The sequence below is a fragment of the Peromyscus californicus genome, unplaced genomic scaffold (genome assembly GCF_007827085.1).
Source record: "Peromyscus californicus insignis strain IS unplaced genomic scaffold, ASM782708v3 Scaffold_5__1_contigs__length_169319896, whole genome shotgun sequence".
NCBI classification, from domain to species: Eukaryota; Metazoa; Chordata; class Mammalia; order Rodentia; family Cricetidae; genus Peromyscus; species Peromyscus californicus.
In genome coordinates, this window is record NW_026294573.1 from 89,253,295 (window position 1) to 89,266,309 (window position 13,015).

Genomic DNA, 13,015 nt, shown 5'->3' on the forward strand with positions numbered 1-13,015 from the left:
AAGGCTTGAAAACTTTCCACGGCCCCCCCCCCCCCCCCCCCCCCCCCCCCCCCGTGTCTTATCGGCTCTGCCCATCGCTGTTGGCAGTGACCTCTTTCTACAAAGCAAGGGGGTGGAGATCCGTTTCCTCATCGTCTTTCATTCCCTGTCAGCTACAGTCCTGTCAGCTAGTCCCACTTTACTGTGGTCTGACAACCCTAGATGTCCCTCTGACTAGAGATGGTCAGGCCTTTACTCCCAGGCGTCTACTTTTGATGCGTGGAGGACTCAGCTACGGCTAGAAGCAGAGAATTCTGAAGACTCTGGCAACCCTGAGGGTCTGGAGGTGGGTGTGATGGCAAGGCTGGGAAGTCTTCTCTCTGCTGCTGTGTCTACTGAGTGATGGTAAGGCTTCTGGGCTGGTACTCTCCAGAAAATGATTCTTAGGCCCTGCGCCCGCCCACACCCACAGGTGTGCTTTCCCCGCCCTTAATTACTCCGTGAAAACCACAGTTTGCCCTTACAAAGTTACACTGGGAGAGCGGAAGAGAAATTTATAATCAGAGCCAGGGGCGCGAAGCCACAGTCGCTTTGATTTGCAGTTGTAAAGGCGGAGAGACTCACATACCTTTTTTTTCTTTTCTTTTCTTTTTAAGCGGCAAAGCCAACCCTTTCTTTACGGCCTGTATGTAGTCCAGGGCCACGTTGGTTGAAACTTTGCACTGTCTGAAAAGTTTAGAAAGTCAACTAGGAGGTGGCCATGCAAGAAGTCCTTTTTTTTTTTTTTTTTTTTTTTTTTTTGCCTTTTTTCTTTCTTTTTTGACTCTGCGATGTTTTCCAGGGCTTTTCAGATGAGGAGGGAAAAGCAACAAGACAAAAATGCACTGTGCAGGGAGTCAACCAAAGCTCTGCAGGCGGCCAGGCGCTGGGGTGAGCGCGGGAGGGGGCAGAGGTGACCCGGGTGGGTGTGTCCGATGTGGAGGGTTGGGGGAGAGCGCCAGGAAGGTACTGAATGGGAGGCTTAGGCTCCCCTCACCCGCCAACGCCCCCCCAGCGGCTCGGGAAGTTCTGTGAATGACTGGGGGAGGGGAACCACAGGAGTCAGGGGCGCTGGGGGTGCCACGCAGGTAAGGGCAGCTGCTGAGGAAAGGCGCCTGGGGGGTGCGGGGAGTTGCTGATTTGTGCAACGTGGACGGGGCGAAAAGCGCCAGAAGGTGGAGGGAGAGGAAAGAAAGCTGGCACCCGCGCTTCTTTCCCGGCCGCCCGCTTGCTCGCAGAGCCGGGGAAGTCGGGCCTGGGCGGCAGTGACGCCCCAGGAGTCTTGTTCCCGAGCGCAGCGCTACCCTCGTAACCTCCCGGCCGTGCCCGGGTGAGGCTTGGGCTGGGCTGGCCCCGGGGCTGCGGGGACTGCGGAGCTGGAGCTAGCAGGTAAAGGCGCTGGCGGCCGGGTATCCCCGGGCGCGGGTGGCGACGGCCCCGCCTCCCATCGGCGCGATCGGCTCGCTCTGTCCCACCACCCGCGGCTTTGCAGCCGTGCGCGTGAGCGCCTGGGAGTGCGCGCGCCCGCGGGCCCGGAGTGGGTGGGTGTGCGCGCGTGTGTGAGGCCGCCTGCAGGAGGCGAGGCTGCCCTGGCCTCCCGCACCAGCCGGTGGAACCCAGCCCGGGAGGGAAGTCGCTGCAGCCGTCCGGCGGCCCTCCTGCCCTTTGGCCAGGTCAGTGCGCCCCAGGGTCCGTCCGAGGGACACGTCGTCGGTGGCCTCCGGTTGGTTACCTGGGTCGGGTTGGGGGCGCGAGAGGGCTGGCGTGGGGCGCTCCAAGTTCCTCGGTGCGGCATCCCCGAGGACTTAGATGGCCCGGGTGTCCCAGCGCCCCGCGCTCAGCTCCCTGCTCACTGGTGACTTTGTCGTCCCTTGAGTCTAAGGAATTTAAACTTTCCGTGAAGCCGCCCGAGGCTTAGCTAGTACCTGGGAAATGCAAGGCAGGGGAGGGACCTGGCTTTGCCTGAATAGGTCGATCCGTTGTGTTGGCTCCGGTAGGGAGAGTTTACCGTGGATGGCTTTAAACTTTAGGCTTTTTTTTCCCCCTTTGCTGCCATTTGGCCTTTGATGTGAGGCATCCAGGGTTTGTTGCTGCTTCCAGGCTGGGGCCCTGGACTGCCTTTTCTCCGTTCTCTTCCCGTCTTCCCCTCCCTTTTTCTTTCTTTCTCCTTTTCGCTCGACTTTTTTCTCCTTTTTCTCTTTAGTTGAAACCTACAGATTTCTTCCATGTGGGTTTCCAGCGAGTGCTGGCTTGTGAAAGTTTCACTCTTAAGCTATCTATACCCATCGTCATAGATACCTACTGCGGACCTCAACTAGAAGGAGGTGTTAAAGCAGAATCCTCTAGGCTTCCCGGCAGGGCTGTGCGTTTGTCCTTTTGTGTAAGTGTCCTTTGCTTACTTAACGTGGCTGTGAAGTCACAGGTCTGAGTTTCAAAGTCTTGGAAAACGGAAGAACATATTCTTTTGTCAGACAGAGTGAATACCAAGGAAGAGGAGTCAATTAGGCTTAAGGCCATGTGCACCACAGTGAACTACATGGACACACAGCTGTAATAGCCCCGAGTTTCTGCCCTTGGTTCTCCAGATGCAATATTATGAATAATAATCACCAGGGCTCTAAGTATATGAAAGCTGTATTTTTTTTTTTTTTTACTTTTATTTCCCCTTCCTTTGGTCTTGAGTGTTAATTTCAGGGGAAAAAATTGCAGGAAGAGAGGGAAGCCTCTTGAGGCAGAAAGGCTAAGAAGTGCAGCTGCAGAACTGGGCCTCGGCATCGAAGCCCCCTTGTACACAGCGTCCCCTAGCGGTGCAACCCGAGCCTGTTCTGAGCTCCTGGTCTTGGTGCCCTCTCAGGAAAATGAATGGGTGGGATGATCTTTGCTGTTCTCTCTTTCCAATAACCGGGAGCTGGTGGTGAGTGACTTCTCCAGGATAGAAGAGTTGAGGAAGGGAAATGGGAAAGATTTAGTCAAGTGGGGAAATGCGAGGACAACAGAAAGAAAACGAGGGGAAAAACGAATAAAGAAAGAAACCCATCAGAAGGGAATGCTTGATTGAGGTAAGGAACTTAAGCGGGGAGCTAGCTGGCTTTCTCTGGCTTTTCCTTTCTTCGCCCACGCGGGAACCAGCCACACTTTCTCCTTATTATTACAACCCTGTCTGCTTAAAAGTGACATCAGGTCTAAGCGATCACCTGCCCATCTTGATCTTTGCATCCTCCAGAGTTCAGAATCCCTGTGAGTGATGGGTAAGAAGTCACAGAAGGGAGAATTTAAGTGGCAGCACTTTAGAAACTCCTGTTTTCATTCAAAGCTAGTATTTTCCAGAATGCAATTTGATTTTGTTTTTCAGATTGTATCATAGATGACAGGTTTTTACAGAATCTGTTCTGTTTGACCTAGTGGGATATTCAAGGGAAGAGTAAATCCTAGCTGCTGAGTCAACGTTGAGTGTACAATAACAGCCTGAAACTTGTGATTTTTAGGAAAAAGGATCATTTCACATGCTTGGTATGAAAATTTGTACTCTGAACAGAATGCACCATGCTGACTTCATAATGTCTTTAGGAGTTTAGTTTAAAGTCAACTTTTTAATGTCTGTGATTAATGTGTGGCCACCTACCCTCAGCGTCTCCCCTTCCTTCCCTCCCTCCCTCTCCTCCTTTCTCCTCCTATCCCACCCTCTCCCCTCCTTCCTTCCCTCTTCCCTTCCTCTCTCCTTTCCTTGATATCGTCATGTCTACACATGTGGGGAACGCAATTTACTTTGAAGGTGGATGTGATGTCCTGAACACTGACCCACAAGCCAGCTCTGGCTCTGCCAACTAAGTCAGCATCTTACTTCTGTCTGGCTTCTTACCTTTTGCAAGGCAGGATAATTCCAAGTCTTGATCATGTTAGCATTTAAGTATCTGTTATGGGTGTGTTAGACTGTTGAGAGAGAAGGAGACGAATTTAATTAAACAAGCAACCATCGGATTCTTGTTGTAACAGATACGAAGAAGATGAAAAGGAAGTTCTAGAAAGAGCTGCAGTACAGAAGGTGTGGATACAGATAACTGTGCTGGAGATAGTGAAGAGGGTATGTGTGCCATATTGCTTCACTGTGTGGTAACGGAGACGTCTTAAGCACCTTGACGGGCTGGGGAGCAGAACCTGAAAGTCTAACTGTTGTAGGGAGACAAACAGCTTGAAGAATGGCCCTTGCCTTGAAAGCTCAATGGGGAGAGTGAGACCTCTCAGAGGTGGTGTGGTCTGGGTCCTTGGTGATGAAGGTGGCCTGGATGTTACCTTAGGGAGCTGTGCCATGGCATTATTTAATCCTAAGATGCATGAAGACCCCGAGTCATACTGCTTAGTGGCAGAGTGGAGGTGAAGTGTTTGAGAGATGATTGAATGCGTTCCCTTGTATGCTTGTGGCTAGTAAGTTGTGTGGCACCACTGCCAGTTTATTTAATGTTATTATATAAAGCTTCTAGAACATTCTGCATGTCATTTCTTCCCTCTTATCCCCTCCCAATGATAGCTTCCTTTTGGGAAACTTAATTTGTTCCAAATGGATGAGGCTCTTGGGTTGCACAGGGCCCCGTGGGGCCTTTTGAGCATGTGTGCTTAAGTCCCTTTGCAGACAGAAAGCTGAGCATCCACGCTTTCCTTTTTCTGTTTGGGGAATAGCTTGCTGGTTAACGCTAATTTAAACACGACTCTTCTCCACACTGGCATTCTTGAATCTGTTTGTATTACACATAGTATCTTAACCACAGTGTGGAATATGTGTAGTACAGATGAGAGGGGATTATCATTAGTGCAGAAACAGGGCTAATGCCTCTTTTAAAGGACTGGGAATAGAGCCCTAAGAGTCCTTCATGGAGTTTAATTTCCAAAACTCCTATAGAAGTGCCTTGCTCAGTCTTGTAGAGTAATATGCGTGGATTTTGTTTTTTCATCTCTGAAGGAGTTAGCTAGTGATATCTCAGGGGACTCTTCGTGGAATTCCTTTAGGAGAATGCAGGACCCCTCTCTGCCCTCCGCCTTTGTGCTACTCGTGAGAATGGGTGAGTTTTCAGCTGCATGTCAAGCTGATTTGGGTGAAGACTTTGAATTACCCTTGAGTCTAGAATGGTAGGCGGCTAAGGAGGCAGATCATTAAAAGAGATTAGGTTAGCATTTTGTTGTCTTCTGGATACAATTTGAATGCATGGTCCTCTCAGTAGCTTTTAATTAATTTGTTTATTTACTAATCTTTTTAAATCTTCAGCAAGGCGTGGGGTGGGGACTTAGGTTTGTCATGATTAAAAAAAATCAACTAGTTAATTTTAATAGGTCGAAGGCTGACATATTTTATTTTAGGGTTCTCAAAGGGTCACTTTTTTTTAGTGAGTGGGGGATTGTATTGAAATTTCTTGGCTCTTTGTTTTAGTAAGTCCGTGTGATTTCATTGCAGCCTTTATTCTTACACTACCTGCTTGCTGGCACAGGGCCAAGGGAATTGTGCTAATACCTGGACATTCTCACCCATCACCCACCACCCACCACCCACCACCCACCACCCACCACCCACCACCCACCACCCACCATCTTCCACTACCATGGAGACTTTAACCCTGAAGTTCACATAAAAGTCAGGGCTTTTTTCTCCCCTTCTGAAAATGAAAGGGAACTATTTTAACGCACCCATGGATTTAGGTTATAATTTATTTTCTTTTTGTGGTACTGTTTTAAAAAAGTGATCTAATGACAGGGCAGACTCTTCACTTTAGTCCAGTGCTAAAGCAAACATGTCCGAGCCTGAGTGGGGTAGGTCGGGGTGTGCGTGTGGTAGCCTAGAAATAAAAGAAAATGCTTTCAAAGCCAGTGTCTTCCTCTAGAAGAGAAAAAGAAAGCTTGAATCTCTGAATCCAAAGGTTGAAACTGTCACTTAAAGGGCATTTTGTCTGGTGTGGTCATTCTATGGGCTGGTGCTTCTAGAGATGCAAGTTTCCCCGGGGGTGGGGGCTGGGGTTATGGGGAACTATTTATTCTCTTTATAGTTTGCCGCCTGCCTTTTCATTTACTCCGGCCACCCTCCCTTTCCATGCTTTTGTGACAGGGTCTTGTACTGTAGCTCACTCAGACTAGCCTGAGCTATGAGACCCAGCCTGGCCTCTGACTCACAACAACCATTTCTGTCTCAACAACACCCCAAGGGTTTGGAGGACCCACCACCACGCCTGAATTTCCTTTTTTTTTTTTCATTATCTAAGTTGGAAACAATGGATTGGATTAGTCTTCCTGTCAGTCCTCTATGCTCAGGTTTCTTTCCCTGGGTCCCAGTGACTCTCCCAACTCTTCGTTGAATTTCTGCCTCATTAAAGGATAGGCCTGGCTGGCTCTTTGGAGCGAGGTAGATGTGGGCCAGAGGAGGTGAGATCTGCTCGAGCCCAGAGGAGTGTAACTGACTGCTGGTGCCAACAGGCCTTGTGCTGAGCACCCGGGATGGACAGAAATGAACAACGCAGACCCCCACCCCCAGTCAAGAGTCTGGTGAGGGTTCCCAATCATGGGTTCCTGGTGCTCTGGGAACACCAAAGGCAAAGGGGCAGGGGACCCCTGACCTTCTGAGTCAAGGGTCAAGGCAGTGGAAGTGGAGATGCTGAAGCTGGGGGAGGAGCCATGGAAGATTAGAATCTGGAAGGACCCTGGGAGATAAACCAAGCCCGAGAGGGAACAAAAGCGATCCAGCTAGAGGGAGTCCCAAGGCCTCTAGAGCAAGCTCCGCTGTGTCTGGTAAGTCAAAGGGCTGTTCTTTCTACATCTGTGAACTAGGAACACGCACTGGTAGTATGGGTTTTCCAAGTCTAGTTTCTGTTCTTCGTGGAATCCCGCATATGACTCATTCAGTCCTTCCATGTTCAGTGGGTGTTTGTTAAATGTCCATCTGCCCTTGGGTGACAGTTGGAAACAAGCCGTGTAAGTAAGGTCTCTTCTGTCATGGAGATGGCATTCCATCATGTTCTCTCTCTCTCTCTCTTTCTCTCTCTCTCTCTCTCTCTCTCTCTCTCTCTCTCTCTCTCTCTCTCTCTCACACACACACACACACACACACCTGTGTAGCTCAGGCTGGCCTTCAACGGGCAGTTTTTCTGTCTCTGGTTCCTAAGTGCTGGGAACACAGTCAGACACCACCATGCTGCCTCCTTCTTTCTGTCGAATCATGTGACCAACTGAAGCTTTTCTGAAATGCCTTCAAATGCAGAGGTATGACTTTTGAGTGATTCTTCTGTTTCAGCAGCTTCTTCAAAGCCCTCTCAGTGCTTCCCCTGGGTGAAGAAGTCGGAGCCTGGTATCCAGGCCTTCGTTTTATAAACTTAAAACAGTTCACTGAGACTTACCTGTGAGTTGTGAAAACGTGGAGCCAGACCCAGCGTGTCTTGTCTGTAGCCTTGGCTTGCTTCCCTTTCCTTCTGGATGTTCCTATTTTTGACCGAATTTGTGTTTGAGTTTCTATGCCCAGTTTATGGCGTCTTCCTAGAAGATTCTGAGTCTGGTGTTTAACTTGGGTGGCCTTGCTGAGATCATCTAAGGATACAAACATTATAGAAAGGGTCCAACCGGAAGAGAGGCACTGTATTTATTTGTAAATGTAGACTGTTTTGTAGTGATCCAAGCCATACACATATGTCTAGAGTAAAAGATGTCATCTCTGCCACTTCAGCCACCTGTCTGAGGTCACTGCTTTGTCGTCGATTTGCCCTACAGCCTTCTGTTCTTGGCCTTTGGTTGCCCAAGCCTCGATCCCTGTATTTGCTTGTTTGCACGTGTGTGTGTGTGTGTGTGTGTGTGTGTGTGTGTGTGTGTATTTTTATACATTTGAGTGTCATCATGACAGCACATTTCCATTTGTCCCTGCTCCCCCTAGTCTTAGTCAGGCTGTACCCAAGGTTGCCATCAAAGGCAACAAGCAGAAGCCGGAAGAGCCTGCCTGCATGGACTCTTCTGGACTGCAGCCTGACTTCATTCAGTAGAGTTCTCGTCGGTGATGTGAATGACTGAAGGGGGAAACAAAACCATTTCCAGCCCTGTGACACTCAAGATGAATAATGCCATTGCAGGGTGTGTTCTTTCCACAAGGGCTCTGCTGCCCCTGGGTCTCAGGCAAGGGGAGGAGGGGCATCTGGGAGCAAGTGCTAGGCATCTGTGTGTGAGCCTTTTGTTAGGTGGAAAACCGAGTACCAGGGGCAAGTCTGGAACCACTTGTGGAACGGAGACAGGTGCAGTTATTCATTATAGGCAGGTTTCACTGTGGGAGCATTAAATGAGGACTCCTCCCCCACCTCCTCAGAAGTCTAATCAGGGGATTATAAGGGTGGTGCGGTCTCAGAACGGAGCAAGCCAGCACAGCTAAAGCAGAATTGCCTTTTGTTAAGGGGTCACTTGCCTCTTCTGGCTATGATTTGTTGGGAAAAGGATTGTTGTCATGTCAAGAAAATGAATCATTCGTTCTGACCCACTGTTCTTTGCAGTTCCACAGAAAGCTCCTTGCCTTCCTTGCTGAGTAGACACAGACAGAAAGGTTCAAAGGCCAGGGCAGTCCCACTGACTTTTCCGGATTCAGCAACATCTGCTTTCTAGTCATTTTTATCTGAGATCCTGTCAGTTAATTTCCATGCATCTGATATCTTAGAGGATTTTGGATCCTCGTGCATGGCTGAGAACGCTTAGAAAGAAAAATTCAACGGCAGACAAAAAAAAGCATGGGTCTTGCTAGCAATTAGCTTATAAACATGGAAAGACACAGCCAAAGATGACTCAGCTCAGGCAGCCAGTGATAAATACTCCAAACCAAAGTTTAAACAGAATGCTCTGCACGCTTCTGAGGGTGGAGGGAGAGCTTCCCCTGCCTTGGAGTAGATGAGTGATTGGCATGGCAGCTGGGTGCTGGTGTCAGGCCCCTGGCTAAGTTTATTCCAAGCCTAAGAATAAGAAGGAAGGCCCAGAAGGAATGCATGTGAGTGGCAGACTTGGGGAAGATGCTTGGGATATACGACTTCTGGCAAATCGTGCTGGTGTGCATGGGGCCTATCTTGAAAGTTGTAGAGGGCACCAAACTACAGTGGTTGCTATGATGCCATTACCAGGTGAGACACCAGGGTAGGAGAGGGTTGCACTGAGGTTTGTTAGTTCTAGACCTGTATAAAACTATAGAGGCAGATGTGTTCCCCTGGTAGCTGGAAATCTGAGTCAAAGTTTAGTTTAGAAGATAGAGCTTGCAGTGTTTAGGGATCCTCACAATACAGAGAACATCATTGTATGTAAACGCTATTGAAATGTATGCAGAAAGCTAGTGAGAACTTTCGAAATTGAAGGATATATTCAAAACTGGAATGTACCTCCGTTGGTAAAGTGCTTGCTTAAGACACACGAAACTCTGGGTTTGATCCCTGCCATTGCACAAGCTGAAGTGTGGTGGTACATGTTAAGGTAGATGTAGGCGAGAGTTCAAGGTCAGCCTGGCCTACATGAGACTCTGTCTGGAAAAAGAAAATCCACAATAGTGGTTTAATAAGGACAAGATATAATTTTGGTCTTTAAGTGTTTTTTCTCTAGCAGAGAACTGAACTGCACCAGGCATTCTTTGAGAATCCATTATGGCTTCTCTTGATGGGATGATTCTCGGTTGATGTCTTAGGCCTGTAATCCCAACTGCTCAAGAGGCTGAAGCAGGAGGATTACAAGTTCAGGGCCTGTCTAGGCCCTGAAAATAAAATATTTCATGTTAAATTTCTAAGGATGGGATACAGTTCAAATGATGGAATGAGTTCAAAGCTAGCCTAGGCAACTTAGATGAGTCTCACAAAAAGTTCAGAGGATCAAGGGGTAGAGCATTTGCCTGGTCAGTCTTAGGCACCACCCCAAACCAACCAAACCCAAACCCCAAACAGGAAATGGTGTGGATTTTGGCATGATCTTCTGTGGTGAACAGAACTCTCATCCCACCCCCAGTGGTCCTTTCCAGTTATGGTTGTCTGAAAAATATTCTTAAAATTGTTGAGAGATTAGTGGTGATTTGGGGGCTAAAGGAAGAAACAAAGAGAGTTTTAGTTAGCAGGAGAGCTTGCTGTGGGACTCATTGTTATCACGGCGAATAAAGGGCAAACTGAATCCTCGGAGGAACTTGCAAACCCCAAGAGCCTAAAGAACACCCAGAGAAACTCCAGCAGGCTCCCATGGAGGTTCTAGAAAAATCTAGCGAACCACTTGATTGAGGTAAACAGTCAGTCCAACTCTGTTTTTTATTTGGATTTAAAAAAAAAATAACCTTTTTCTGATTAAGTTTTTATTTCTACTTTAGATAATTATATTGTCATGTCTTCCACACTGTTTGACAGAGAAGATGAATTCTTTACTTTGTAAAACTGTTATGATACTTGAAGCATGTGCTTATGACACTTGGTAGTGAAAAACAGCACACACATCTTGGAATATTTGGGATAGAGAGGAGACTCATCTGGAGTCAGCACTCTTTAATGTCTTCCTGAAGCTGGGCATGGTGGCTCACACCTATAATCCTGGCCCTTGGGAGGTGGAGGCAGGAGGATCAGGGGCTCAAGGTCATCTGCAGCTACATGGCAAATCTGAGCCCAACCTGGGCTGAATGAGACACTGTCTTCAAAACCCAAATCAAAACAAAACTTCTTATCTTTTTTTTTTTTTTCAGAGCTGAGGACCAAACCCAGGGCCTTGCGCTTGCTAGACAAGCGCTCTACCACTGAGCTAAACCTCCAACCCCTAAACCAAACTTCCTTATCGCATTTTGGAATAATTCCTTGCAGGTCTTCAACTAGTAAGGTCTACTGAATATTTAATAACATTATGCCTTGTAGCTAAACTGTCTATGCACGCCATTACAATGTTTTGTAGGAAATGTCTAATGACAGGGATAATAACTGCCTGTGACATGCTCCAGATTTAATCACCACCTCTTATCTCTGCTTGCTGCTCTTCTCCAGGTCCTGTGCTGCCTGGCCCATTGTTACATGCTAATGGCTTCTTTATCCCTACTCTAACAAGCTCTACACCCGAGCTTACCTACACAAGGACTTCCCGGTTGACTGTTTTCTCTGCTTAGAAGTTTTTCTCCCCGGGTATCTAAATGCTTGCTCACCCATCTTCACTCAAAGGTCACCATCTTCTCAGCCAGACCTTCTCTAGCTCCTGCCTGTAAAACTGAAGGATCTTTCCTGTGTGTCCAGCTTGCCCCACAGTCCCTTCTTCATTTATTTCTGACTTCTTAGATGAGGAAAATACTTCTAAAAAAATTTCTCGTTATGTTTCCCCAGTGCTCAGTACAATACACTACACACGGCAGAAACTTTTTTGAATAAAAGAATTGAATGAGTGAATTAAATTATGATAGATGCATGAATAAATAAAGATTTGTATTTTTGAGTGTGCTAGAATAAATTGGATATAGTCTTGGTTTCATGGTATTTACAAAACCCAGTGGAAGAGACAAGGCTGACATTGTTTCTGAGATGGAGGAAAATGTGTCTGCGACCTGAAGGGTGAGCTAAATGAACTGAAAATGAGATGTGGGGGTGGGAGGGGAAGGGGAGGTTGATGAAGACAAAGAAAAGTTGGTTCCTGAAAGAGAAAATGGAAGTCAGCTTTTTGTTTCTTGAGTTGAAATGAAGTCATTTGTTCCAAATGATGAAATTATGTAAGGATAGGCATTTGTCATACTTATTAGTGTTTTTGATGAACAGAGCTTCATTTTAAATACTTTGGAAATCATCAGCAGTATTTTTATTTTAAATTTTGCTCATTCTTGAGGGAGTAGGGATTTTCCATTTGAAAGTGGGAATTTCAGCACATGGAAGTAGCTTAAATTCTGTAGGTAGGTGATGGCTCTGTGGACTGTAAGCCTAAATTCTTTGTTTTATGCTAATGCTGTTTCCTGTGAAATTTAAAACAGTATTGGGAGGATAAATGTCCTTGTTGGCACTTGTATTCATAGAGGTTGCTTTGGGAGGCTCAGGAGGATGGACCTGAAGATGGCTTTATTGGAGATGCTTATGCCTATGGACTTTCCCATGATTAGATTGGTTGATTCTTGTAAGTGAATGTGAATATAGATTTTATAGTTTGTACTTCTTGTAGATGAGAATCTCTGTTTCCCGAATCCTTAAGAGGAGCCTGGTTTTCCCTGGGTGGAAGTGCAGTATGTGCTTATTGGCTCAGCCATGATACTAATAATATTCATAAATTCTAGATTCTGTTAGCCTACTTGAGCTGTTATAGACCAATAATGCCCCCTTAGTGTGTCTCTACAAGTGGCTCCCTATCTCTCTGTCTCTGTCTCTGCTGGTGTCTCTCTCTCTGTCTCTGTCTATCTCTGTCTCTCTCTCTCTAATGTCAACTACTTTCTGATAATTTCTGTGTTAAATACATAATGTGAGATACAGTGTAAAACAGCCCTCTGCATTAGGAACTTTCTTTTTGCTCAAGCTAATGTTGCTAGTTCTTTCTGTTGTTTGTATCTGAGATGCCTTTATTTCCTGGTCTGATTTTAAACTTTTTGTTTTATTTTATCATATATTTGCCTGTCAGCGGATTGAACTGGATTTTGTTCTGAGACACCTCTGAATAAGGGAACATTGCTTTTGTGTTTATTGTTATAATGGATGAAGGAGCCTCTGGTTGGCACGGGACACACCCAGACACCAAATTCTCAGCACAAAGGAGATTTAATACCCCGAGGGGACAATGGGGTGGGGTACTGCCTCTGGATTGGACAAAGGCAACAGCAGGTGTCTCTGCAGGAGTGGTTTTTAAGGAGAAAGGGGGAAGTCTGCTTAGGTATGAGTTGGTAAAGTCCTGACTGGACATGTTAGCCAGTGTAGCCAAATAGTGAATTTTGATTGTGGGATCTTGGTGTTTTGTTAGTTGGACCTTGGTGATCAGCCTCAGGCATGAGTTAGACATGAAGAAGTGGCCATATAAGAGAATTGGCCGTGTT

The 13,015-nt window shown here is 46.8% G+C and overlaps 1 protein-coding gene across 7 annotated transcripts in view; it reads left to right on the forward strand.

Moving 5' to 3' along the window:
* Positions 1-257: 257 nt before the first annotated feature.
* Positions 258-13,015, forward strand: part of Lpar1 (lysophosphatidic acid receptor 1) — a 125,981-nt gene continuing 113,223 nt past the window's right edge. For 3 of the 7 annotated variants that reach the window (XM_052717134.1, XM_052717135.1, XM_052717132.1), the window contains exon 1: positions 1,516-1,691. The gene's annotated coding sequence lies outside the window, so the exon portion shown is untranslated. Of the gene's footprint in view, positions 385-1,293; positions 1,408-1,515; positions 1,692-2,961; positions 3,078-4,011; positions 4,100-13,015 lie in introns of those variants that run through there. The other 4 variants (XM_052717133.1, XM_052717136.1, XM_052717137.1 and 1 more) reach the window with 4 other exon arrangements.